Consider the following 27762-nt stretch of genomic DNA (forward strand, 5'->3'; position numbering starts at 1 on the left):
AGGCTCTCCTTCCAGGGGTCACACCAGCATGGGTATATCAAAGGCAGGGCATCAAATCCACTTTTATTCAGCCCTACTGAGGAAAAATAATGAAACTGTCATAGCAATTTATATATGAATCAGGTAGTGTCTGCATTTTAATGGCTGAAACAAAGACAGCTGAAGTCTAATGGTGTTGATTTTCTCTTGCAAGTGATTACTAAATTGCTTCCACTTTGTCAGCAACGTAATATCTCTGTGAACAGCTCAGTTAAGGAAGTAACAAACCACCAATTGTCAAGTGGAGAAAAACAACACACATCCACAGACACTGAAAGTACGCTTGAAAGAGAAACACTTCTGCTCCTCTGGTAACAACAAGCCCTTCACACGAGGGACATACTCCATCAGAAACAACAGGGCAAGTCCATCATTCCTGGTTTCTGATCTCCAACCTCTTCAGTATCACCACAAACCAAAATAGTTTGGGTGCTGACACTGTTCATTATAAGTGAATGAGAGTTTTGCTGTGTCCAGTGAGTCAAGGGAAAGCATTTTTGGAGGCAACATTTAAAGCTTTTGAGCAAGGAGTATGTCCCTTTCTTGCCAAAGTTCAAACATTCGAAGAAATTGTTTTAGTTCATAAGTGCAACTACAGCACACAGCAAGCACTGCACAGAGAGACATCAAATGAGGCTGGGGAGGCAGGGAATCAGCAGCACAGAAATCTCTTTGGACACTGAGCCCATTAATTACCTCGCTGATCAGTGTGGGGATGAGGATAATCCCACCACAGCCAGGCTGTGTCTGGGAGTCAGCTCTGTCAGTGCTGAGCTGCATCGAGGGGACTTTGGGATTCCCAATACACACACTCCTTGTGACAAATAGATACAACTTCTCTGCAGGTTGGGTTAATTAATTATGCTGGCCTGTTGACCTAGTAGCAAACAGGAAAGCCAAGAGGCAAAAGCCCAAAGCCCTGATTCCTGTATTGTGCCCATTTTTTGCCCATTTCCTGCACATCCCAGATGAAGGGAGGTCTTGTCCCCTGTATCAGCCAACTCAGAACAGTTGCAGGAACAGGGTCTGGGTATATTTGTGCAATAACACAAACACCTCTCTAGTTCTGTGACAGTAAATTGTTTCTTATGTTTTCATTTTCCAAAACCACTACCAATACAAAAAAATGGTTGTGGAAATATCTAAAGACAAGTAACAATATTTTAAGCAACTTTACACCAAGCAGTGTAACCACTACAAACACACTTTGATAAATAGTAGTAGTCTAAAATTGAAGCAGTTATGTTGCTTCCATTAATTAACAGTCAATAAAAGGCTTCCCTGTGCAGATCACCTAACAAATATCATAGTGTAATTTAAAAATTACACTGGCATTTTTTTTTCCCTCACACACATCTGACCCTCAGGCATGATTTGGATTTAAAGGGCAAAAAAGTAACTACTCAGTGAGGTTGAAATCAGCTTCATCCATATGGATCAACAGAAGCATGTCCCAGCTGTTGATGTTGGGAATCTGTCTGTGGGGTTGAAATTGTGCCCTTCAGTCAAGGGGACATGGCACATTGCCCCACTGCCACCACTCCTTGCTGTCTCCTTGACAACTTGGAGGAAGAGTCACTGGACCATCATGTGGCTGATGTGTGAGGTGCACAGTTTTGAACTCATGACTGCAGCTTATAGGGCCTTTAGTGAACTGTCTCAGGAACTCCCAGAAGTAAAACCAAATCCACTCCTTTGAAATGTGCCCCTTAAGGCTGAAGAAGGAGGGAAGCAGAAGCCCACAATACAGGGCTACACGAACATCTGAACCTTACTGGAGGAAAATTCCTGTGTGGAGTGTGACACAAGCCAGGTTTCCAGTTACAGAGCTAAATTTTCCATGAGATTGTCTTAGGCAGAACTAGGCCTTGTGTTCTGCTCCAAAATATTACAGACCTCTCAATGTCCTTAAAAACAGTATCTTACTCAACCACTTTGTTCTGCAAGTCTGAGCTGTCAGAAAACCAAGGAGTTCGTACACACACTGACACAAAACAGGATGATGTTCTGTGATGGAAAACACCTTTGGGCAAGATCATCAATAAGTGGTGGATAGCAAAAACTGCTGGTGGTGCTGTGCTACTGCACAACATTTCACAAGAGCTTCAAAGAAAGCAAGATCTGGCAAAACAGACAGCTGAACATTATTCCAGACCACTACCAAAACCTGGGAACACCCATCATTGCACCAGAAAGGGGGACTGGATGAAGACACACACCTTCACCAAAGTGGGGAGCACCATATAAGCTGTTAAAAATCATATAAGCTGTTAAAAACCTCAGGGATGGATCAGGCAACCAGCAGTCATTAAACGTAGTGGGTAGAAATATCAATTTACAGCTTCTGAGCAAAACTGAGTGTTTTGAACCTAGCTGTAGTCTCAGTGTTTGTCTGTGGGTGTGAGAGCTGTTGAGATAGAAAATATTAGAAACCAAACACTTCTGAAACACTGGAGAAAGTCACCTGTGCACAGCTGAAGCAAACCAAGAAATCCTCTTGCAGCAGTTTGTATCAATCAAAAATAAGCATGGGACACAAGAGGATCCTGTTTGAGCTGATGGCAAGCACAAACTAAGGCACTCTATCTTAAATCTCTTCCATTACTGCCAAGTTCTGAGACTTTACATTTGCTGAAGATCAAGGGATGGTGCAAATATTATAACCATTGCATACACTGACCTAAGGCACAGAAACTTCACCAAATGCAAGGACCTGAGCCCGACAAAACCAGCAGACAACTCTGCAGAGAAGAGCTCTGAAAGTAAAGAAACATTAATTTAAGCCCACTTTCACTTCCCAGCAAACTGTGTGGGAGGACAGACATTGTTCAAGCACAGAACCAAGGACGAAAGCAATAAAAAACAACTACCAAAACCTAGAGATTGTAACTTCATTGAGGATTCATAAGGCATAACAATACCAAACAAAAGTTTTTCTCTTTGATGCTTCTATAGCATTAAATTCATTTAGAAAACTGAAGCAGATTATACTTTGTGCTTTCCAGATAAAAGCACTATTGTAGTCATTTGGATGCAGAAGGGCTTTATTCTGCCAAAAACATCATTCTCGTGTTGCAGAGCAGAAGCCCTGAAACACGAGGCCCAGCTCTGAATGGGAGCAGCCGGTTCATTCAGAAAGGAGGGTGCTGCACTCCCCACCCAGAGCCTGCCCTGAGCTCCAGTGCCAGCAGGGAGAGATCTGCTGCTTCTGTGGTGATGGAGACAAACCCACCCTGCCCGACAGCTCATGGGAAGGGTCACGTCTCACCCAGCTCCAGGAGAGCTAAGAGGCATCACAGCAACATCTAGGAGTGAAACTGGTAGGGCAGCATAGGAAAGGATGGAAAAAACAAGGCTTAGTTCTTAAGAGCTAGAGCTGTTTTGGTGGCTTGCTTGTTAAAATAATGCACTTAAAGACATATGAAAAAAGACCAAGGAAAAGCAAGAGTTTACATCAAAGCCAAATGCTGCATTCTGCTTGCTCCCAGGAGAGAAATAGAAATAGCCCCTCACAGATCTGAGTCTTAGCACATAACAGGAAAGATACAGAATAAGCATTTTTTTACAGGAGTGACTGAAATACAGGACAAGGCTGAATTTCAATCATAAATTTATTTTTTAAAGATTATAAAGAATTCTTGTAAACAAAATATTTCTTGCTCTCATTTGCTACTATTTAATATCGAATGAATTCTTTTTACTTCCTTTCTTTGAAGCTGCAAAAGCACAGACCAGCTATGAGAGCTAATGGCAGTGTGAGTTATTCCATCCCTGCTTTCATATTACTCTGGGAAAAATGAAACTAGTCTGGTACTGCAAACTGCCATAGGTTTTCCTCGCAAGTCTTTTAGTGTCTTGTGTCTTGGGTTTTTAAATCCCAGTCCTTTGAGTCAGGAGCTCTCAGGGCTGAAGACAAAATAAGAAAAATACACCTCCTAAAGGCTTCAGAAACAGAAAAGGGGAAAAAAAAAATGTATATATATATATATAAAATAAGCAAGGTGTGTTATCTTCTGAATTTTCTGATCTGGGCACTTGACTCATGTTTCTAAAAGTTATCTTAAGGCCAGTGACTTTGTACTCAACAAACTCTTCTGTTAGAGACTTTTAAAAAACTCCACATCCAGAACACTTTTTTTTAAAATGTATTTACAGAGCATAACAGAAACATTATATGAGCCAAAGTCCATAGAGCCTGAGTAAACCCACAGGTTATCCCTCCTAAAAGAGGAATGTGTTTGACTTTCACCAGCCTTTTGCCTACAGATGTCGTGTCAGGAGTCAGCTGAACATGTTTCCTTACTAGAGAGATGACCTCATTTTGGAGAAGAAATAAATCTCTGCTGTCAGCATCACAACAGAAATTAAAGAAGCCAAAATAAAAATTATGGACACACAGAAAAAAGGAAACCCTCCAGATCCTAACCTGTACTTCAAGACCACCAATACTGCACTGACAAATAACAGCACTGCACTCTTTTACCCCAACAGGCAGCTCCCTGCTCAGTCTTCACCCAGAGGTGAACACCTGATTACACTGTTATTTTTCTGACCTTTTCTGTGAAGTCAGAAAATAGAGGCCCTCAGTGATACAAACTGTACCCAAAGAATACATGAGCAAAGCTATAATCCTAAGCAATTCTGGGCAAGACAAGGACTTGAAAGAATTTAATAAACTTTTTCTTATTTAGATAAATGTTATTTAGAAAATCTCTTTATCAATACAGGTAAAAAGAAGCACATTTGCTGTGGCACACCTCACACAGAGCCATCAAACACAAAGCCATACATACCCCTGTGTGCCCGCTGTGATGATTTTTATGAGCTTTAACCTGATTTTTGAGTAACAACAGCTGTGCACTTAACCATCTTCTCTTCCTGCCATGCTTCAACACGCCTCACTTGCAGAGCTGATACAGTGATAACAACAAACCATCAGGGAATTCCTGAATTCTTCCATTACTCCTGCCAGGACATCCATTATTTTATGAGTTGGGTTTTTGTTGTTGTTGTTTTTCCTTTGGTGCTCTTGAGGTTTTCCACAGAATACCAAGCTCTGCACTGGTTTTTGTGATCTAAGAACAGACCCTGCCTGCTCTACCAGAAAGCCTTGTCATGCAAACCTAAGATTTCTTCACAATTTATCAACATCCAGCTCAGGCTGGAAGGTAATAAGCTTTTCTGTACATGTATGTAAGTACATATGCAGAAATATATATACAATCCATGCAAGATTTTGATCTAAATCCTCTTGTCCTTAATAAATAACTCAGTAATAATTTCTTTTTCTAAAAAAAAAAATCGAGGGGGCAAAAAAAAAAAAAAGGAATGAGATTAACAATAGACTTCTGGGTTTGGGGCATTTTCTTATCACAACCTCTGCCTCAAATCCATGTTGTTTCTATAAGGACCTTTCCACCTGGAAAGGGGCTTGGGAAGAATTCAACGTTGAGCACCATTTTTCTATGTGACTTCATAAAAAGTAACTTCCACCCTTCCTTTTCCCAGTGACAGCTGTATCTTGGGGCAACACTAGGTTCTTTCCAAAACAAATGTGGCACAGCTGCTATGATTTATCTTCACAGCTCATAGCTTAGAGTTACAGAGAGAAAATACACTTAACAAGGGAACATTTCCACTGTGTGTTGCTGAATGCTGGAAGAGTTTCCTCAGTTGGAGGGAGGATGCTGCAAACTGCCTGAAAAGTTTGGAGCAGCACTACCAAGTGACTAAACCCACATTATGTTTCTCTACAAAATTTGGAGAACTCTATCTAATTTTGGTGAGTTCTCCAGCTTCTGCAGCAGGAAGAGTTTCTTTTTGCCCTAGGCAGAGGAAAAGGCTTTCGCAAGTGTGAATAAACCAACAGAGAGCTGCTGGAAGGTTTGGTTGGGCTTTTCTAAGAAATTACCTCGTAAAATCCCTGCAGTACATGTCCCAGGTTCAGAAGATTTCATAAAACAAGAGTCAGAAAAGGAGCAGCTCTTGCACATAACTTTCCCCTGGGCCCTGGCACAGGCTGTTCTTCAGGGGTGTCAGCACCACTCCAGCCTCTCACCCGCAGCTTCGCTCACCACATTTGCTTGCAAATGATAAGATGTAAGGAAGGAAATAATTATTACTGTAGCTGGTTGGGAATAGTTCCACAAACTTATTTCTAGTTGTGGTTTCCAGTTTACATAAGCCTTTAAACATTTTTACACATTCTGAGATTTAGCTGAGGAAAAAAAATAGACGGACTCCTGAAAAACAGCTGTGGGCTAGAAGAGCTCTTTCCATCTAGCACTGGTTGTGTTATTGGGCTAGCAGTGAATGAGAGAGACACCATGTTACTCTCTGGATCCAACAGCTTCTTCTGTCACACGAAGATACAAATGTGTGAACGTCAACCACATGGAACACAAGTTCTTTGTTTTTCTTTCCCTAATGAACTGTGCAAAGAATGCAACATAATTATGCCTCCCAAAGAAACTACTATGCTATCAGAGATACTAAAAAAGCTCTGTTCTTTGGCTGGCACCCATCTCTGCAAATGCTGTCACAACAGACTCCAAACTGTCACTTCAGCAACTGCCCCTCACGGGAAAAACATATTTCTTCTAATTAGGCAAAATTCTAACTCCGCATCTGAAGAGTATAATTTGATCTTTTCTCTAGAAACTCATTAACCACTTCAGTTTAATTATTAACATTTGCATTAATAACTCACTGAATTAACTACCCATTGTGTGAGTGCAGCTCCTGCTTTGGCAGGATGGTGCTCTGTGGACATTCCACCGGGGAGGTGCTGTGGGCCACGTCCACCTCTGAATGTTAGAGAGGTGCAGTTCCTACCTCTGGGTCTGCCATCAGCTCACTCAATGGCTTTGGGCAGGTTATCTCTTTTCCTTTCCCTTTCCTTTCTACATCTGTTTAAGACAGTCAAGCCATGAGCTGTGACTTCTCCCCATTCTCCTCCTTCACTGCCTCCAGGATTAATAAAGTGCCCAACAGGAGGACACCAAGGTCATCACTGCAATAAAATAACTGCTGGCAAGAGTGGAAGGTATCAGTACTCAGCTCCTGATGGTGGGTCTGGTAACACAAATCTCCCAAAATGAGAAAAAAGAAATTAAAAACTTCATGTCTAGGTACTGTTTAATGCCACAGTTATTCATGCTGGGGCTCCTTCAGGGCCCAGAACGGCAAGAAACCTGCTGAAAGCCCTAGGGGTTCTGAGATAAACCGAAACTACGCTGATTCCTTGATGGAAACCTTTCATAGTAGTAGGAACCCATGATTTATTCAGGAAGAAACAGGTTTTCAAGCAGTGCTGTAAACACTGAACACACAGACACATGCTTGCACCTGGCCTCAGTTATAAAACGAGATGACTTACAAATCCAGGGCACAGTGGGGTGATGCACAGTACAGATGTTCAAGTGCAGAAATGTATCTTCAGAAAGCTCTTCCCTCACAAAAGCTCCACAATTTTAATTGGGGAGGGGAGGGGAGGGAAGGGAAAGGACAATAAGCACACACACAGAGACAAACAACTTCTACTTTTGATTTAAATCACATGGGTACGTACACTCAACACTTATCTCTAAAGTAAAGGTTCCAGAGGTGCTGGAGAGGATGAAAGTTTGGTAAGAAAGTTTCACAGGTATGTAGGCTTGGTAGAAAGATCTCTGAATGTAGAAACTGAGGATGAGATAGAAATGAAAGCAAGTTTTGATATAGAGTAAAAGATGTTTTGCTGAAACACTGATCACTGAGAAAGCAAAGGTTGGAGATGAGTTGGAAGGAGATTTTTATGATTAGGACAAAGGTATGTGACTACAAAGAAAGACATGTTTTTCACCAAGTAAATAAGTCTCAAGAAGAGCATAAGTAAATAGAAAACATGTCTTTACCAAAAAGAGAGATATGGCAGGCAAACAAGAAATGTCAATGTAGCAAGAAGAAGAGAGGTCTGAGAATTTTCCACTGTAAGCTTAAATTGTAACTTACTTACTGTGATTGGATAATAATGACTATAATATGGTGATGGTAGTAGCTGATAGGCTATAGGCAAATGTAAAGGTATTGTGTATGGTGCTTATTGGTTGTTATGTATTAAGATACTCTGCAAAGAAAAGTATAAAATGCTTTGTAACTTGAACAGAAAGCAGCTTCAGGTATGCCTACAGCTGGAGCTGACAGCTGTAGGGCTGGCTCTGGATACCCACTCCCTGAGCTGCTGTAACTTCACCTATGCAATAAACAGCTTTCAAGAGAGCTGCCTGAAGTCCAGACATCCTTCATGAACCTTTCCCCTATACACAGGTCTTTGTCAGGTTACTTCCCACATCATTTATGGGTGAGTTCCTCCATGTTAAGGATTTCCAGAATCCTTTTAAATTCCCCAGCTAGTATTTGCTACAGTGTTTTGGATATGCAGTAATGTGTGAACCTGCTCAGGAAACTGAAGGGCTCCAGCACCAGCTCTCTGCTATTTGGATACTAATTCAGACACTTTTTGCTTCACAGCAAAGGAATGTAACGGAAGTTACTTTTTGTTATGAGATTTGACACACTTAAGCAGCCTTAAAAATACCCCAGCAAACAATCAGTGCCATAAAGGAGCTAGCTGAAAAAATAAACCTTCCCAAATTCCCAGTGCCATAAGATATTTTCAGTTGAATAAAGGCATAAACTTACGCAAGAGCTTCTACATAAACTGCAGTATCAGTCTGCCTGAGACTCTGGCGCTTTTGTTATTTCTGCAGTTGGTAAATTCAGGCGTAACAATTTCTGAAGTCCTTCGGTTTTTACAAACAGGTATGACTGACAGCCTCTAAATGCTCTGCTTTTCATAACAACCATGATTGACAGCCCTTTGGTGCATAGCCCAATCAGCCTAACAGTGTTATTGTTCTCTAATAATTACCTGATAATTTTTTTTTTTCAGTGTGTTGCTGTTAGTTATGGTTCAACTAAGAGTCCTCCAAACTTTCCAAAAGTTTATTTAACTTGCACTGATTTGGGGCTGCCTTTCTGCGAGCCTCATTCTGTGGTAGCACTGGGATTACACACACTGGTTCCCAAGGTGCACAGGCTGTCACACTGTAAGTGATGCTTTCCCTGGCAAACAGAACATGCCAGAGCCCCAAAAATGTGACAATCCATGTGTCATTTTGGCACATATCAATCACAAAGTTTTTGTACAAAGAGAAATGTTTCTTAACTTAATAATCCCTGGAGCATAAAGAATACAGCTCACAGTTTGCATGCATCCAGGGCCAGAGCCTCGCGTGGGATGCGTGCCTGGAGCTGAGCTCAGCTCAGAACAGTTTACTACTTCCAAGCTGCTCAAGATGGCAACTTGTTTAACCTCTGCTGAAAGCAATAATTGAGATTTTTCTGCTGCAGGGAGATCATCCTCGAGAAACACTCAGCCAGGGAAACTGACTTGTGTGAATCACATGAAGAAACTCATGACCTGCTAGGGTCCCTTTTCTGGTATCTACAAAATAAATTTCTGAAATTGGAAAGTGTGGGTTTTTTTCATCTCCCTCTTGATTTTCAGATAGGATGGGAGCAGGAAGGAAATAACAAAATGAAAACCCACATTGCTTCATATTTCTGAAACCTTGGGAATTTTTTTTTTCTTGAGTATGGTGAAAAACGTGACAAAGGGCACCTACCTTGCAAGAAAGGCAAAAGAAAAATTTCAGAGAACTATTGAAAGCATATTATTATGTATTTAGTTACTCTTAAAAGGAACAATTAAAAAAAGAAAAGCCTTAGAGATGGAAACATGCTCTGAGTTTCTCCAAACATTTCCAGTTTTGCTACAAGGGTACTGAAAAAGCAAGTTAGGTATCAGAAGGAGAGAGATGGGACTTTGCTTTTCAAAACCAGAACTGTGGAACTTTAGCACAGCTTTGTAGTTCACTTGTTGGGTCACCTTTTCAAGAACTAGTTTGAAGTTTGGCCTCTGCACCAAGGTACACTGCACATCACCAAACAGCCTACAGCCCCAGGGTGTGGATTTGCACATATAATGCTGTAATGTAGAGGGGTTTGTGCATATTTACTGCAAATGGAGGCAAGTACATGATGCATAGACTGTAGAGCCAAATGGGCTAATTCTGCTCATAAACATTTGCTCACAGAGATTTAGGGGCTACATTGGGGCCAATTGAACAGTTAGACCATTATTATTTGTTAATTTACTTTTCAGTACTTCTGAATTTTACCCACACATTTACAGAACTGGCCATTTCCATAATGTATTACCCATGGCCCTGACCACAATCTCTAATTATCTACAGAGCTCGTTTCATTACTGAGTATTTTTCCCACCCTGTAAACATACTGGGCATTTTCTTAAATTTGGTTTTGGGTTGACAAATTGTGTAGAGAACAATAGCGAGGGGATGAATCATTGCAGTGACAGCACACTGCTCACTACAGGCTGAGGAAATAACTCATTGCATACTAGATACAAAGAAAAGGACAAAAAATTCAGCCATCTGTAGCTTATACTAACATTATGAGCAAGAGCTAAAAACAGCTTCCCACAGATCTTAAGTCAATGGTAGCTCTGACACCTTCTTTCAAGGACTTTCAGGATGCCTTACTGAGTTGTCACCTCAACACCCTGCAATCCCTCACCTCCAGCTTGGGCTCAGACACTGCAGTGCATTCATTCAGCTTGTTTTGGCACCTAAAGCTCAGTTCTTCCACATGCACAAAAACTCTGCTTGCTCACCAAAACACAGGTCAGAGAACAGAATAATCACTGTGCAGGTAAAACCTTTTAGGGGTCCAGAGAGGGTGGGGAGGACACGTGAAACACCTGGGTCCCACTGCCAGGAACAGGAGAGAAGTTTCCAAACAGATGAGAGCAACATCCTTCTCTGCTGTCTAAGGCACAGCAATGTGTGGGAAAGAGGCACTGTAAAAACAGCAGAGGTGCTGGTTTGCAGGGAATCTCTCACAGATCCAACACTCTTTAAAAATCATTATAGCAATGGGATTTCTTCTGGTGTTTCATGTAACATTCACAGATATTTCTGCAGCACAGGCTGACCCCTGCCAGGCAACAATGTCATGGATCCTGTCATTCCTGCACTTCACAGATCAAGCTGTAGTGGGTTGGCCCTGGCTGGATGCCAGACACCCTCCACAGCCTCTCTATCTCTCCCCTCCACAGCTGGACAGGAGAGAGAAAATATAACAAAGCATTCATGAGTTAAGGACAGAGAGAGAGCTTAGCCTTGAGGTAATTCTGCTGCACAGAAGAGTGAGATGAAGGAAATACTTCATACATTTTCAGGATTAGAAATGAGGATCAGAAGCCACATCAACAGCCAACCCTTCACAGACAACCAGCTGCCCACAAACAAGCTGAAGAAAACCCTGCAGGTGGAAGTGTAGCAGCATCTAACAACAGCTCATATCAAGCAGCTACACAACCACGGTGTGTGTTGTACTTGAGATACCAAACTAAGAGAAATTAATGCTGGTTTGAGGCTTCTTCTCTGATGTGGGTGGGACAAACTTTTCCTTCAGTTTTTGCTGTGTTTCAATTAATTTGCCTTATCTTGCTCTCACCAGCTCTACGATGCAATCCCCAAAATCCCAGACAAAAATCCAGAGAATAATCAATAAGATAAATTTATTATTTCTTATTCAATACAAGTTACTGATTCATCTAAGTTTATTTGATATTTTCATGGTCCTCAGAGCAGTTTTGATGACACCCATTTTCATTTTATAACAATTGAAATCTTTCCTTAGCACTGTTTCACTGAGGGAAAAAACTGAATAGTGTCAGCTAAGGCCATCTTAAATCTTGAATAAATTACTTTTACCCTCTCTAATTATTAATTACCGACAGATACACTTCCAGCATCCTCTTCCCATTCATATTTTCTTACATTCACAATCTAAAACCACATGCTAATGAATCAGCATTTATCTGATTTCCAATTCCACTAATTATTTATGAGATCAGCTAAATCAGTTACATTTAGAATGATAGACTTAGTTACTCAAGGCAGAATTTTCTCACAATTAAAAATTTTAAGCTGCCTAAAAGTAAATAATACAATAAAATTTAATCTCTGTTCAAGGCCCAAATATATTATTAATAAGTGATTTTAAACTGTCAAGAACATACTTCATTGTAGAGATATCCTTTTAATCCAAAATTAATTAAACAAGAATGGAAAAATAAAAATGCATTATTGAGTATAAAAGACCCTGGAAAATCTCAGAAATGCATTTTTAAATTCCAGAGATAACACCGAAACCAGCCTGGTTTTGTATCTTCAATGAAATATGACCATATTAATCCTGTAAATAAATTAGAAAAAAATTAAGGTGTTGAAAGATGCACAGACCTTCAACTGCCAGAGGTTAACTCTGGAGATGGGAATGTCACAGCTCTGGCATTAGAGCCCAGAAGGTGGGACCCTGCACCAGGTGTCCCACAAGCTCCACTGCTGATTGTACAAGCTTTCTTAATTAGATTCTGAGAACTTTTTAAAAGTGTGTTTGTATCACTGAAAGTAAATTTTCTTCCTCTCTGACAAATAACAACCTTGTCTGTCCACAGGTGTGGTCCCAGCCTTAAAACCACCGGGGAATGTTTTCCCAAATGGCTCCTGCCGCATTTGTCACCTGCCCTTACCTTTTCCTCTCTTTCACACATGCAGACTAAAGGCAGACTAAATAACCTGAAACCACACCTTTGAAGCAACACCTTCCCACCTGCCCAGGTTTCCCAAGTGAGGAGGTTCTGGGGGAGTGCCATAATGGGGAGTGAAACTCCTCGGTGTGAGCAGGAGCTGCTCGCACTCTTGGTTCCCGAGTCTCCATCCCTGTTCCCTGCTGTGCATCACTCACACCCCACCATCATTTCTTCCCGAGGCAAAATCACACCACTTGCTCTTCACAGATTAGCACTTGACTGTTCAATCCATATTTCTCCGCTTCAGTTCACCAGGGAAAGCCAAGTGCTTTGGGTTTTTCAGTCACCCCAAATCCCGTCATTATTGACAACAAAAACACATTGCTGAGGTTCTTTTTGGTTTCATGGACTGTTTTCCTAGCCTGAGGATTTTGGCTAGAAAAAATTCAGCAAAGTGAAAGAGAATGGAGCAATGACATTACTTCTGTCCCACTTCCAAGCAGAGTGGCAGAGAGCCAGTTCTCAGAATTTTTCTCAGAAGCCAATTGATTCATGTTTGTCTCAAGTTCCAGCATCCTTGTGAGAAGCTGTCAGAGGGCAGCCAAAATTGCTTCACCTACAGATAAAAGGCCACTCTCTTTCAATCATATGCAAAACCAGGGAAGTGTCACAGAGAAAACAGCTTTCCCCAAAATTCAGATTGCACCCAGAAGTTCACCAACCATTAGTCATTGCTGTAAATCAGCATGACTAATCACCTCAGCTCCACATCTTAATGACACTGATGTATACTCACCAGCCTCAGGACCTATCCAACAGGGCCAGGGCAACTCTGGTGAAATGCACAGCAGGTGCAGGGACATGGTGAAGAAGCCTCCCCCCAAAATCCTCAGCAAGTCTTGCTTTAAGCCAGGCTTAAAGGTGTCCTGTGACTAACACAGCCAACTTTCTACTTCCATACCCGGCCAGTGGCAGGAGCCATGCAAGCTGTCAAGACAGATGGGAAAGAAAGAGCAAAATGGAGAACACCACACCTGGGTTTCCTTTGGCTTTGCTTCTTAGAAATCAGCTTGTGTTAGATACAGAGAGTACAGAATGACATTTTAGACATGTTCTTTCTTTAGATGAGCCAGTTCACCTGACTATATTTCAAAGTATATTTATAACACCAATGTATTGGTATACCTTCACAGGAAAACTTTTACAGAAACCCAACAGCTAATTTAGCAGGACTCCTTCATTACAAGTTCTTACACAGCCTCTCTATTATCTCAGGCTCTCAGACAACCTTTCAGTCACACAGTGTCTGTACAACACATAAACGCACTTATGTTCCATTTACAAGCAGATAAATCAAGACCTGCTATCTTGGAAATAAAATCTGGGAGAAGCAGTAGAGCAGACACTATAGCCCAGCTGGCTTCAACCCTGGGTTCTTATCCAGAAAGTCTGGACTGTGAGCACTTGAGGTTTTCAATCTTTTAGCTCAGCCACGAGAGCAAAGCACACCCTTCTATCAAACTAGAACTCTTTGATAAGCACTCTGCTTGTCAGACTAGAAAAAGTAACAGAAAGACAGAAAATAAAGGGAGATGATAAAATTAAGATAATCATAACTGTATTTCACAAAACTTTCATGCTTCGATGCTGTTCCATCAGACACCTAAGAGAAAACATGACTTTGGGCATGTTTTGGTCTGGCTATTCTTCATGCCTGAAATTCAGCACTTTGGAATGAGCTGTATCAGCTCACTAGCCCAGGTTATTTTTCTGCCTTTATTTTATTCTTTTTTTCTCACCTGGGAAATATCTCAGCTAATTAATGAGTTGAAATAGTCACTAATGGATTCAGTGAAGGCAAAAACTGGTGCTGGGACCATGGAGCCATGAGTGAAGGCAAGGTGGGGAAACCTGAACAGGACCCTTCCTTTTAAGAGCAGCTAAATGCTCAGCAGTTAATTGAGCAGAGGAACTCAATGCATCTTATTCAACTATAATGTAACTTGAATACCCTTGCTGCCCTGTGGAATACCCTACAGCTGCCTGGCACAGTCTAAGCTAGATGCCTGAATTTCAGCATTCAGTGTGAATATCTGAAAACAGTCTGATGGTTCATGGACCATCAGAGCAATTGGGACTTTAAAGCAATTGGGAATTTAAAGCAATTGGGATGTCTGAGACAGTTTATTCAATGCCCATAACTGAATTCAAATTAAAAGCAGCAACCAAGAGACATAAGCCTAAGCATCTCTGCCAGAGGCAGAAGAACTGATATATTAACTAAAGGATAAGGTGGAACACATTGTACCTCAGGAAATGCATTTGCTCCAAAACACATTAAGACTGTCAACAATTTGGCTTGGATGTTCTCAGCATGGTACACAAAAAAAAAAAAAAAAATCATTACTGTGCCACAGCATGCAATAAAACTGGGCTTTAACACAGACAATAATGCTCTAGAGAGAAAACGTGCATGGCCAGGACCTCAAAATAAAAAGTTCCCAGATTGGAACCATAAAGGATTAAATTTTGTAGTTTATTTGACGTGAAAAGTTCCAATTAGATCCCAAGATTTCTTCTGGCATGTGAAAGTACTGTTTAATCCTATAATCTATTACCACTGCTCTTCATTTCTCCATCAGCTCTGCACACACACACAGCTCCGTGGATCAATGCTGTCCTCCTGCCCACCCTGTCCACCACGGAGAGTCCTTCCACCAACGGAGCCAGAACTGCCTGCAGAGCTCCACGTGAACTGGACTAGGAAGAGAACTCAGGTGTGGACAAGAGTTCTGCTGTAATGGCAGTCCTGTGCTTTGGCAATCAAAATAAATCTCATACTACCAGCTGGGACTTTGCTACATCTTTTCATCAACCAAAACATCTATAGTAAATAATTAATTAGTATTCCAGGACAAAACTTGCCTGTTCTACTTATACCAATATTAAAGAAAGGAAAATCAAAGCCCAGACAAAAATACAGTGCATTTTCTGTGCAGGAGAATGAAATTTGCTGCTTGGTCACAAAATCACAGACTGGCTAGTATTGGGAGGGACCTCTGGAATCATCTAGTCCAACCCCCCTGCTCAGGTGGGTTCACCCAGAGCAGGGTGCACAGGAGTGCATCCAGGCAGGTTTTGAATCTCTCAGAAGGAGACTCCACAACCTCTCTGGGCAGCCTGTTCCAGTGCTCTGTCACCCTCACTCTCAACTTTTCCCTCCTATTCTGATATAATTTCCTGTGTTTCAGTTCATCCCCATGGCCCCTTGTCCTGTCACTGGGCACCGCTGAAAGGAGCCTGATTTGGTTCTTGTTTACAGAGCTTAATGAAGTCAAGGGAAAATGGATGTCTGCTACTGATGATGCCATGAAGATTTCTGCCTTTTCCTTTATACCCCTGTTATACCTTTTTACAACTTCTGCATTCCCAGTGCTTTTTGCCTACATTCTTGGACTTGTTTGTTAAGCTGAGAGAAAAAACATTTTAGAAGCTTCGTAGCCAGGGATCAGTGTGCCCCAGAGCCCAAGGTGCTCTCCAGAACACATTCTGTAAACCAAGATAGAACCATCCAGGAGAAGGTTCCTTGGGGAGGGGGGCTCACTCGAGCCTCTCATTGGGGAATATTTGATAGATCTGCTTATTAGTAAAACCTATCATGTTATACCCAATGTTGGGGAGAGAGAGAGAGACAGAGAGACTTGGCGGGGTGCATTTCGGTGCACATGACCTGGACGTGTGCACCTAAGGATCCTTAAAATAAACACCAAGGTAAAATCCCTTTTCCCCTTCTAACCGTGTATGACTCTTGATTTTAAGACCAGGAAAAGGCATCACTGAGGGGTAGAGTTCACCACAGATGAGAACAGAAACAACTTTGGGTATTTAAATGACAACTTTTTACTACTGAATCCATCCTATTATTTTAAAAATTTGGTTTAAAAAAGTGGTTGGTAGGTTGTTTTTTTTTTTACCTGCAGCAGATGACAGTTTTTGGGAGTGATAGTTTTTTGGGGGTAAGTGGGGTGTTTTCTGTTGTGGTTTCAAAGAAACTAAGAAAACTCATTGAAGCCAAACCAAATCAGAGCCATCAACTATAAAAATAATTTCCTCCCCTCCTCCAAGATAAATAATTTGTTAAGAAGAAAAAGTCCCAATTCTCAGTCTAAATGCATCAAATAGTGCTTGGGAGCACAAGATGAAGCTCATGCTACACTGGAAATTTGTTGTGACCAGTGCCCTGCAAAACCACTCAGTCAGTCTGTTCTCTGCATGGTTTGACTCCCTCACTGTGAGTTGGAAGCAGAACAATCTGGTGGGCGTGATGGTTTCACTTCTCTACAATTCCACTCCTTGGAAGATTATCATCCTTTATCTTCCCTTCTACTTACTCCTTTAGTGACCTTGGAAAATACAGATAGAGATCACAGAAGCACAATCCTGAAAGGATTATTGCTTTTATTATCTTACTATTGGGAAGCTGATTAAAAGCACATATCCTTTCACAGACTACCCTGCCCATTAGCACTTTCAGCTCTCTTAAAAAGGTCACTGAGCAGGATATTAAACACAATCTTAAGTACTGAGCACTCTTTGCTTTCAGTACCAGTGTTCTTCTCATGGCAGATGTTGTAGGAAGTTGTCTGTCCCTAGCTCAGGAGTCCTATCTTCCTACTAAAACACAACACCAGTAACAAGGATTTTGGTAAGAAAACCTCACTGGCCTGATAGTGAGCCAAAGAACGGTGGTTGGTGATGGATAGTTACATAAATACTGCTATTTTATCTGCACAATTTCAGCCAAATCTCTGGTCTCTGATGGTCCCTGAGCCACTGACCAGGCCACAGTGACAATATGCTTGACCTGGCTTGGGCCCTTAGCACTTCTCTGCTGAGTGGCAGTACAAAGCCAGAATCACTGTGTGAAAATCACTGCAGATAATCACCTCATATTTTCACAATGCCAACATAAGGACATTTTACAAGGTCTGAAAATAATGCCTTTACTACTTTCCTATTATAGCAAGCTGCTTTCTAATGTCATTCCTCTTGAAGCTATCAGGTGCATCAAGTAGGATGTCCTAATGTCTCCTCCTACCATGTAGAATGGCAAGGCATGAGCCCTGAAGACACTCAAAGAGTCTCCTAAACCCAGGAAGAGGCCAGAATACGCTCCCAGCCTCTCTAGGCTGCTCAAAGTACCAGTTATAAAGTCTGTGTTTTTCAGAATAGATTGCAGCAGCCATCTCCATAAGCACCTAAGTCCTTTTGTGGGGTCACGCATCTTTAACACAGAAGTTTTTATTCCATACCTGTTCTGAGCAGCAACGAATCTGCTGGAACACCAGGGAGATGTGGTGTTTAACTGAGGAAGAGAGCAGATTGCCAAATGGACAGAAATAACTCACAGGAGCAGAAGCTGGGTTGTTTTTTTTTTTTTTCCTGGATGACATTAATATATTGCTGCTTTTACGGAAGAATCCCCCACAAGTTTCCAGAGCACCGTGAGTCAGCGTCATCCCTCGGAATAAATGCGGGCGAGGGTCAGCTGTTCTGCTGCTGGTATGGGCCCAAGGAAGGGAAGGAGCCCTCCTTGCTGACAGCTGTTACACAATGCAGATAACCCATCTTCCTGCAGTCATTTGTGGGTGTCAGGAGAAGCTAAGAATAAACCAGGAAAAGCCTCTGGAAAGGTCTGCTAAGCAATGAGCTGAAAGAAACATCTCTCAAGGTACAGAGAGCATACCCTGGCTTCAGCTTAAAACACAGCCTTAGGTGACCTCTGCTACATGATCACAGGTGACAATCACACAATTGCACTTAAAATTACTCATTTACCTGTCCATGAAGTGTTAAAAGCAGCACGGAAAAGTGGATGTTAGAAAAAACACTTACATCCCTGTTTATATGGGATACATTGGAGTTGCTAAGCTTAAGAAAATAGGTAGGTGCCCCCTCCTGCTCATTAAAGGGAATTGTGAAGCAAATTGAAGATTTAAGATTCTGCTTACCCACAAGCCAGATAAATTAGGATTTCTTTCCTTTTTTTTTTCCTTTTTTATTGTAGCTCAAACGAGCTACAATAATAAGCACCTCCAGTAGAGAAAGCAGGTCAGCACTGACTGCCATTCTGAAGGAGAGACGGTCAGTTAAAAGAAAAAAGCCAATTAAGACGCAATTGGGCACTCCCAGTCAGGAAGATACTGGGGAGAAAAGAAAGGAGATAAGGAACGTGACTGTCTGAGAACACCGAGTCTCCCCAGCAGTGACTGGGGCAAATCTTCTGTTGTGGATGAGATAAATTTCATGTCCTTGCCTGCAAACTGAGGAAGCATGCTATGATCAGAGCCTAGAAATTAAAAAAAAAAAAAAAAACCAAACCAAAAACAACAAAAACCAGACCAAATCCAAACAACACCACCGTGGTTTTGTCAGCTTTAAGCTTCTTGTTTTCCTTGTTAACAAGATCAAGGAACTTCCTTGCCAGAGAAAGCTCTATAATTTTGTGAACTTACAAAAGTTTGTGAAAGACAGGATTACTGCTTATCTCCTGATTAATGCTGAAGCTTTACAGCAGTCTAGCAGCTAAATTAATACTTAAACTGTACCTGCAGGATTCAGAATCAACCATTAACTCTCTTGAGACACGCAAAGCAAGCCTGCTCTCAAGGTCTTCAGAATAAGCATAATAGTCCTGGGTTTGGTCCCACACACTCTGAGCACAATGAAATTGCAGCCACATAAGACCACAGAGAACAAGGTTAGAAGGAAGCCCAAGCAATAAAAGGTCACGACACATGAAAAGCTGACCTTTACTTTGCTGCAACTGAATTTTTGCAAAAAGGAAAAATTGCAATCCCTTTAGAAAGAAAATATAAGATGTAACCTAACCCACATCCACTCCCAAATCAAAGGTCAATAATGTTAAATGTACCTTTTTATATTGCCCAAAAAAACGGAATATACTGGATCTGTTGAAGTGTCTAACACCAGCTAGAAGCAAGAACAGCAGGAGATAAATTGTAAATCTGGATGAAAAGTCTCTTCTGGAATGTACCAGATAATGGCTTTCTGCAATATTATAAAAATATAGGGAGAAGAAGCTTTTAATTCAATGCAGCAGTAAAGAGTTTCAGTTAATTCCAGGGGGAAAAAATAAACAAGCACATCTCTGCTGAGCATAAAAAGCAACAGTCTTTGTAATGGAGCAGAAGGACTCACCCTTTTCTCTCTCTTTTAGAAATAAAGCTCTCTAAACTCTGGGCATATTATCAATCTGAACCTTCTCAATGCTCTGAATTACTTGATCAAATAAGAGCAAAATCACTGCCCTGCATTGCTCAGACAAGGTGCACAACCTGCCTAGGCTTGACTTCAGAGCAAATGGGGAATAGGACATGGGCTGCTGCATCATGGGCATGTTTTGAATTTGAGGAAATAAACTTTTTACTTTAAAATACAAGAATGATCATCCTGCATCTGTATTCGTATCCACAAATGGTTCCTAATAGGATAACATGTTGATTAAGTCATCAAACAAAACACTCTGGCACTGGTAGCAGCAAGGCACCAGCTGCTTCTGAGAGCAACTGTGTGTCAAGCGCAAAAGCTGGCAAGTTTTGAGCTAACATTTAGCTACCTGACCAGGTTATCCTTTTCAGTAGCAAGAGGACAGAGGCACAGCTCACTTGGCCAGAGCCTGGTGCTAATAAACACCAATATCAGGGTACAATCCCTGTATGGCCATTCACTTAGGGGCTGGACTCGATGATCCTTGTGGGTCCCTTCCAACTCAGAATATTCTGTGATTCAAATGTGGAGTCAGCAGGAATGTTCCTACCCAAAGTGCACAGAAGGAAAGGAACCTCTGCCTTTCAATTAATTATTTAAATTACTTGATGCAACCCTTATGTTCACAATCTGCAGCTACACTGAAAAACATAAGCAATCCAAAACCTCCAAGGACCTTAATCATTACAGAATATGCAGGGGGAACTTGTTGACAACCACAGCAGTAATTTAAATCTGCTGGCACTTTTGGAAACAAATAGCTCGGTATAAAATCCAGCTGGAGTTGGCTTCCCCTCCTCTTGGTCTCTGAACACTGACAGCAGGACATCCCCACCTCCACCCACCAGGTGATGAGCAGGGCAGGTGGTGAATCCTGTCGATGACCACGTGGAGCACACAGGTATTTTCTCTCCTGAGAAAAGCACAAAGCAATCCTTCTGCAGCTGCCACTGAGAAATGCTTCCCCCAGAAACAACTTGTGTGGCTCTTCACAGTGTTTTTACTGCTGGACAGCAACCACGGATTTTTCATGGAAATAGTTACTCTCTCCAAAAGTACAATTCTTCACTGTTAAAATCCACAAGCAGTAATGGGTTGGTGATGTTAAAGCTTTCCTGTTTTCCCACCAGAAAGTTATTTTATCATTAATTTTTGGTCAAATCCCAACAAATCATTCCCACCCATTAGAGGAGGATGTGCTGCAGCAGACTGAGACTTCACGAGTCTCCAGTTGCCAGTGAGACATCCCTGGGGTCCTGACCTTGTGTACAGACCTTGTCTTTCCACTGAAGTGCTGCCCAAAACATCCTTCAAGATCCATAGCTACCAATTTTATAGTGTGTAAGCTTCAAAACACTTCTCTGAATTTAAGGAACAATGATAGCACAATAAAAATCAAGAGGCTGGAAGACAAGGCCATGCAAAGGAGATAAAACACTTTCCTATATCTTTTTAGATTAAGTGTACAGAGCTTTTATGAAGCTAGTGAAAATCTTCTAGATGAGCCTTTAGGGCACATCAATTCAGAATTATTTTCTTTCTGCTCCCTCCTCACTAACATTGCTCAAAAACAATGCTGAAAATAGTTGCCAGCAATGTAATTGAGCCTGTGAAAGGCACTATAAAGGCCTCTGTGCCTTCTGTGCCTCAAGGCACATCACTTCTGCTCCTTCTTTTATTTTTCCATGTATTTAATTGAACTGGGCAGTAACCTTTACCGTGTGGAGCTAAGATGGCACAACAGTAGATTTGATCTGAGTGCTGAGTCTGGACTGCCTTGCTGTGAACTGCTGGGGGAAGTGGTGCCTGGAGATCCCCTGAGTTTGAAATGGGAGAGCCCATGCTACCTGTCCCCCTGCTCCCACTTTGTGGGAAGTTTTGCCCCACATTTTTGCCATGTAGCAACCCACAGAGAAAACATCAGGATAGCAAACCTCTGCAGAAATTTTCCCTAAATGGCATGTAACTGTTGAGAGGGAGCAGTGAGTATCTCACTAGCACAGGTACAGGAACTCCATCCTTTACCCTAATCCTTAGGCTTTCAAAATATTATAAACCATGGGCAATCAAAACAAAAGCAAAGCTAAAAAGCACACAGCCAAAACCTTGCATTAACATTATAGCTACAGACTAGTCTCCACTTTATTTTATGCTGTATTTCACCCAAACTTTGTGCTTGCCACAAAGATTTTCAAAAGGGACAGCAGTATCTTTTGTGTTTGGCCAATATCCAGCACTGTGGGACCTTGCTGGGTGGAAGGTACAGAAACAACACTGTTAAACATGTTCAGGACCACAAGTACCTTCTCATTTGCAAAGAGAATGGGGTAAAACTCTAAGGTAAGGGCCTGAAGTATGAGATTAGATAAAAGTTGTAAGAGTTGCTATGCATATCTGATTAGCAGAATGCACAGGGGCACTGATCCACTGATAGTGCACAAGAGAGTGAGAGCCTTCTGTGCTTGGGGGAGAATGCCCTGAATTGGCACACCCAGAGGGCAGGCTAGGAGACCAGTGCCATCCCCCTGGCACTGGTGTGTTCCCAGAGACACCTGAGCCTGGGGTGTGCTGTGGATTTTGTGGGTTGGCAGGCAGGAGGTGCAGGCAAACACCCCTTAACTGGCCCCTTCTTCCCCTTTGTACAAGAGAGCAGAGACCAGGGTCCTTCCCTGCTCCAGAGTTGGGAAGGCAGCAGTGACTTCCTCACTTCCCAATGGTTTCATCTGCATTGGTCAGCAGCTCAACACCCAGCTCTGCAGCATCAATCTCAAATTACAAAGCATTTCTAATGCACAGGACCATAGAAGCTGGTGCAAAACCAACTCAGTCCTGAAGCTGCAGGGAAGAAGAACTTCTGGCAATAATGGAAGGATCTAATCAGTATTATTGTCATAAAATGTCTATAGTTACTACACTGGCAATTTTTCCAAATGGGTTGGCTTAGAGATTGGTCTCTTGCACTGATTACTAAATTATTTTCTTTACAAAGGTCTAAGTGGCTCTGTTTTCCAGATGAATAGCCTGAAGCCACTTGGTTCAGAGCTTCAGTCCCCTGAGATTCATCTTGGACAGTAAAGAAATGAGACAGATGAACACTAAACTACTTTGTGTACGAACCCAGCAGTGGCTTGGCTGATGAGAACACTTTGTATAAAGCACCACTGAATTTAAAATAAAGACAGAGGTGAAGTGAGGCTAGTTAAAAGTTAGAAGTCAGAAGCAGTATTTGATAACAAAGCATTTTAAACCAAGCTTCCTAAAGAGAATTTTGGCTTCACCACATCTGACCTCATCTGGGAGAGCTGCCTTTCCAGGCAAATTAAGAGCAGTGGGCTGGAACTGGCACTTTCCCAACCCAGTCACTGCCAGGCTCCTGGAGTGCCCTGGCCCCCTTGCCCACCCCCAGGGAGCAGCAGTCTCTTTATCTGAACATGCAGCCATACATTTGCCCAGCACTTACTGAGCAACACTTACTTTTTTCTTGAAAGAGAGCACCTGTGCTCAGGAAGGGAAGCTCTTTGCAGCCACTTGCACATCTGGTGGGTGGTGATGCAGCTCTGCTGGCAGGGGCTGGAGCAGGGAGAGGTCGTGGGTGAGCAGGGCGAGGATCTCACGCTCACGTGGAACCACTGAGATGCAGGTTTCCACCAGCCTTTGCTGACATGGAACAGGATCTGGACAGCACAGCAGGAAACAGGGAAGTTCAGCCCCTCTGGCAGCTGCTCCAAAGGAGATTCGAGGCCTGTGTACGGTGATGAGCTGGGCAGGTTTGAGGTGCCTGTGACTCAGGGCCCTCCTAGCAGGAATTCAGGGGGCTCTTCTCAAAGCACTCTGAACCTGTGGATGGCACTGGGCTGAACTGCTCACTGGGGAGGAGACTCAAACATGCCAGGGAGACCTTTGGGAAAGAGAGATGGAGAGAGAGAGATGAATGAAAAACGTTTATCCTTGAAATTTAAATGTCTGTGGCTTTTCTAGAGTACGTTTGAAACATCCGAATTCAATTAGTCCATTAGACAAAATCCTATTAATTGGACAGCTTGGTCAGCTGTGGCTAACTCAGAATTTGTTCTGGTTTTAGTATTTTATCATTAAACACAGTTCTGAGTAATTCAAACCTCACAACACCAAGGAAAAACTGCCCATAATTAACATCTTCAAATGCAAGCAGCTTTCATCACACAAACACCAGCAAGAGCTCATACCACTCTCCTCCACTCTACTTCACTTGTTTATTTAGTCTGGTTTGTCACTGAAGTTCTTCTCTGGGTTCCACTGATGCAAACTTGCACTGGTTTGAATCTCTCCTCTGCAAACACAATAAACCAGCTCCGCACAGGAAGGTTTAATCTGCTACCAGAGCTTTTCAGCAATCAGATCCCTAAGCATTAGCCTTGTTAATTAAAGTAGCACATCTGAAAAAATTAGCAGAAGGGAATACATTGGCATATTTCTGTGCAACAGGGAGAATTTATACCTTCAGCAGTCACCAGTGGACTGAAAAAAGCCAGTATAGCATGACACATGATGTAGCAGCACCCCTGGGCTACAAAAGCAAGTAATATGAGTCAATCAAAAACCAGAAGCATTCAAAAGGTCATTAAAAAGCTACTAAACCACACAAAATCAAATAAATACATTAATCACTTAAAACCTCTATGAAACATCCTAATTGAATTTTGCTGTAGTAGTGTCACATGGCTGTGGAAACTGCCCTTCAGTAATCACACCAAAAATTGGCATGCTCCCATTCCCACTTAATTCTCCCTGATTACGTGAAATATCAGAAGGAAATAAAACACGAGGTGGAGGGATTCAGGAAAAAATAAATAGTATTTAAATTTCCTCATGTTCTTTTCATTCATGAATCTTAAACTCATTTATCCAAGACAATGGATGGCATCCTTCTGCAAGAGTGGATTGTAGCCACGAGCCACTACCCATATCATGGAACACAGCATCACTGGCAAGGGGAGTAATCCAGCACGGGAGCAGTGTCAGGCAGGGAAAAGCCTGACGCTTTGAGGAACTGAGCAGCTCCTGCTCCAAAACATCTCTACTGCACAGCCCAAGAAAATAAAATGGCAAAACTCCCCAGTGCCCCCTATGCACTCACACAGACCCCAGAGCAGCACCAGGGAAGCCTCCATGCAGAGGCTGTGCAGGAGTCCAAGAAAGGTTGAAAGCTCTTCCCAGGAGTCTCCTGTGATACCCAGCACAGCACAGAAGTGCTAAATGAGAGGGGGAAGGAGCAGGAAAAGCAGCAGCGGCACAAGGAAGGCCATGAGCAGATGTGTGTTGGCTGCAGCACAGTGTCTGCCCCACAAAACAAGCCCCAAAGCAGGACCAGCACAGAAACGAGAGCATAGGGGAGGCACTGACATCCACAAGCATGGAAAATGGGAAAATTACTGATGTAACCGATCTCAGCTAACCCACAGACCTACTGTCACATCAATATACCAAATATCAGCCCATCAGTGCTCTTCAAAGGGAAGAGGAAGCCAAGCAGGAGGCACAGAAGAGTTGCACAATGTGTTCTTGCATAAGGGGATCCTGTGATGGACCATCCAATGCAGGTTCTTGGCTCTGCAACAGTCTGGTTTTTAAGTACCACAAAACCTCCGTCTTTAAAAAGTCCTTTTTACGAAAGAAGTGACTCTGAACTGGTAACCCTCCTTTACCAGGCCACCCACTTTGATGTAATTTATACTGCATACAGATGACAAACCCCAGTGAAGATTTTGCCATGCTACAGTCTGGGGCCCAAGGCACTCCCCTTGGTGACTCTCTCAGCTTGTGACAGTGGCTGAGATGAGCCTATGAACAGAGGATGGACTGCAGCAGCTGCTCTGAGGCTCAGACGAGTGAGAAGCCCCACCAGCACTGCACAATGCCTCCTCCTTTATCTTTTATAAAATGACCTCTCAGGAAAGCAATTTCCAAAGTGACTAGTGTTGCTGGTGACACACAGCTAGGGGAAAGAGAGAATTTACAGTGATTAGAATAGATCAGATTTATGGACTAACAGGACAGGCGATGCGTGAAGCAGGGAATGAAATGTAATGAGGCCAAGGAAAAATTAAACACATGCTCTAGTCCAACCTAAACAGCAATGTACAATTAGACAGGAAACACAATCTAAAATAGTTCACATAATGTTTCATAGCATTATAAAGAAAAAAGCAGAAATGATCTTTCAGCTCTTACGGACTTCACAATACAGAGTAAAAACCAAGGGAAGGCTGTAAGGATAGTTGAAACATGAAATGCACAAAGAGCCTGTCAATCTCAGGAGCACTTTTTGCCACACTGAAAAACGTGAGGCACCGCCAACAGACTTCCAGAACGTTCAAACTCAGTCCTGAAAGAATCCATAGATATTGTGTTATTTGGGCAACATGAGCATTTTTGCAAAAATCAAACCTACAAGTTACATGAAATCATCCTAAAGCTTTCAGAATCTGACAGCCTTTAGGCATGTGACAGATAAATGCAGTAGAGAAACTGTTTCTCAAAATGAAAGGGTATAGCAGGGAATAAAACTGACTTAGAGAAGAACAGGAATGAGAAGCCAAGAGTTTGAACTGGTCCTTGAAAAAGTCTTGGTGGTCTGGTACTGTGGCTGAGCCATGTTGGAGAAAATGCTGTGCCAAAGGATGTTCTGGGTTACCCAATGCTCCTGCAGGGAATATTTTAATGCAAAGAACTTCTTTACAGAGAGGAATACCCTTAAAACTGTGAAAATTTTCTTTGTGTGAGGTTTATATTTCTACTCAGAAAACATCTACATACATGCTTAACTTTATATGTGTTGACTAGTTAAATCAACTGGGATCATCATGGGCTTTAATTTAACATGCTTAGCCTTGTGAAAAGCAAGTGGATTAGCAGGTTGGTATGTTTTTATCTGTCTTTGGTTCATTGTATATTTTTTGCAGTTGTACTTAGGGCCATGGCAAGAACTGCAACTCCCAAATAACAGAGACAATGCAAGATTTTAAAATACTATCAGATGCAACAAAACTTTTCTTTACTGGAGAGCACTCATTTTTAAAGGCCCTCTGTACATACTTTAATAAAGTATTCCCTCAAACACAGCAACTTCTTAGCTGTATTCCTGACAAACTTCTTGATTGGGCTCAGAAGTAAAATTATCATTCAGATATTAGCAGTTTTGCTGTTCAAAGTCTAATCTATTTTGAAAGCTTAAACAAAGTCAATACATATTTAAATTAAATATAATCTGCACTTGCTTAGTGATTTTAATTAAGAATTAAGTTGCTGCTGCTTTGATAAGTGTGTTTAAAGCCAGTGCAATAGAAGAATAATGTTAGGGCATTTACAATTCTGTACCATTATTAATATACTTTTCAGTGTATTGCAGGCTGAGTTTAGCACTGTAGTCAATGCTGCCACACAACTACTCAGAATTATCTTTCAAAAAATAAAAAGAATACCAAATTTTGAAAACTTAACTCAGTTTTGAACTGCTGTGACTGAAGCACAGAAGAGTGTTTTACTCAACTTTTTCATCCCATTTTTATTTCTGTTTAAAGGTCAGTTTCTTCAGGACTCCCTCCCTGAGGCCACCGGGTGTGACAAAGGAGCCTCATGGAGATTTATATGGCTTTAGGAAGAAAAGTCACCTGTGCTGACTTCACACTATTCTTTTCACACAAGAGAGTTACAATCCTATTTAAGACAAAGACTTATTCCTTGTATGAGGGACACAAAACCTGAATCCCATCCATAGGTTCCCCTTGGAC

General features: G+C 41.9%; 1 protein-coding gene across 7 annotated transcripts in view; it reads right to left on the reverse strand.

Moving 5' to 3' along the window:
• Positions 1-27762, reverse strand: part of HTR2C (5-hydroxytryptamine receptor 2C) — a 152539-nt gene that overhangs the window by 49784 nt on the left and 74993 nt on the right. For 5 of the 7 annotated variants that reach the window (XM_069015489.1, XM_069015494.1, XM_069015487.1 and 2 more), the window contains one exon: positions 23468-23891. The gene's annotated coding sequence lies outside the window, so the exon portion shown is untranslated. Of the gene's footprint in view, positions 1-13499; positions 13691-19637; positions 19697-23467; positions 23892-27762 lie in introns of all 7 variants that reach the window. The other 2 variants (XM_069015491.1, XM_069015490.1) reach the window with 2 other exon arrangements.

This window comes from Aphelocoma coerulescens, chromosome 4A (assembly GCF_041296385.1).
Source record: "Aphelocoma coerulescens isolate FSJ_1873_10779 chromosome 4A, UR_Acoe_1.0, whole genome shotgun sequence".
Classification (NCBI taxonomy): Eukaryota; Metazoa; Chordata; class Aves; order Passeriformes; family Corvidae; genus Aphelocoma; species Aphelocoma coerulescens.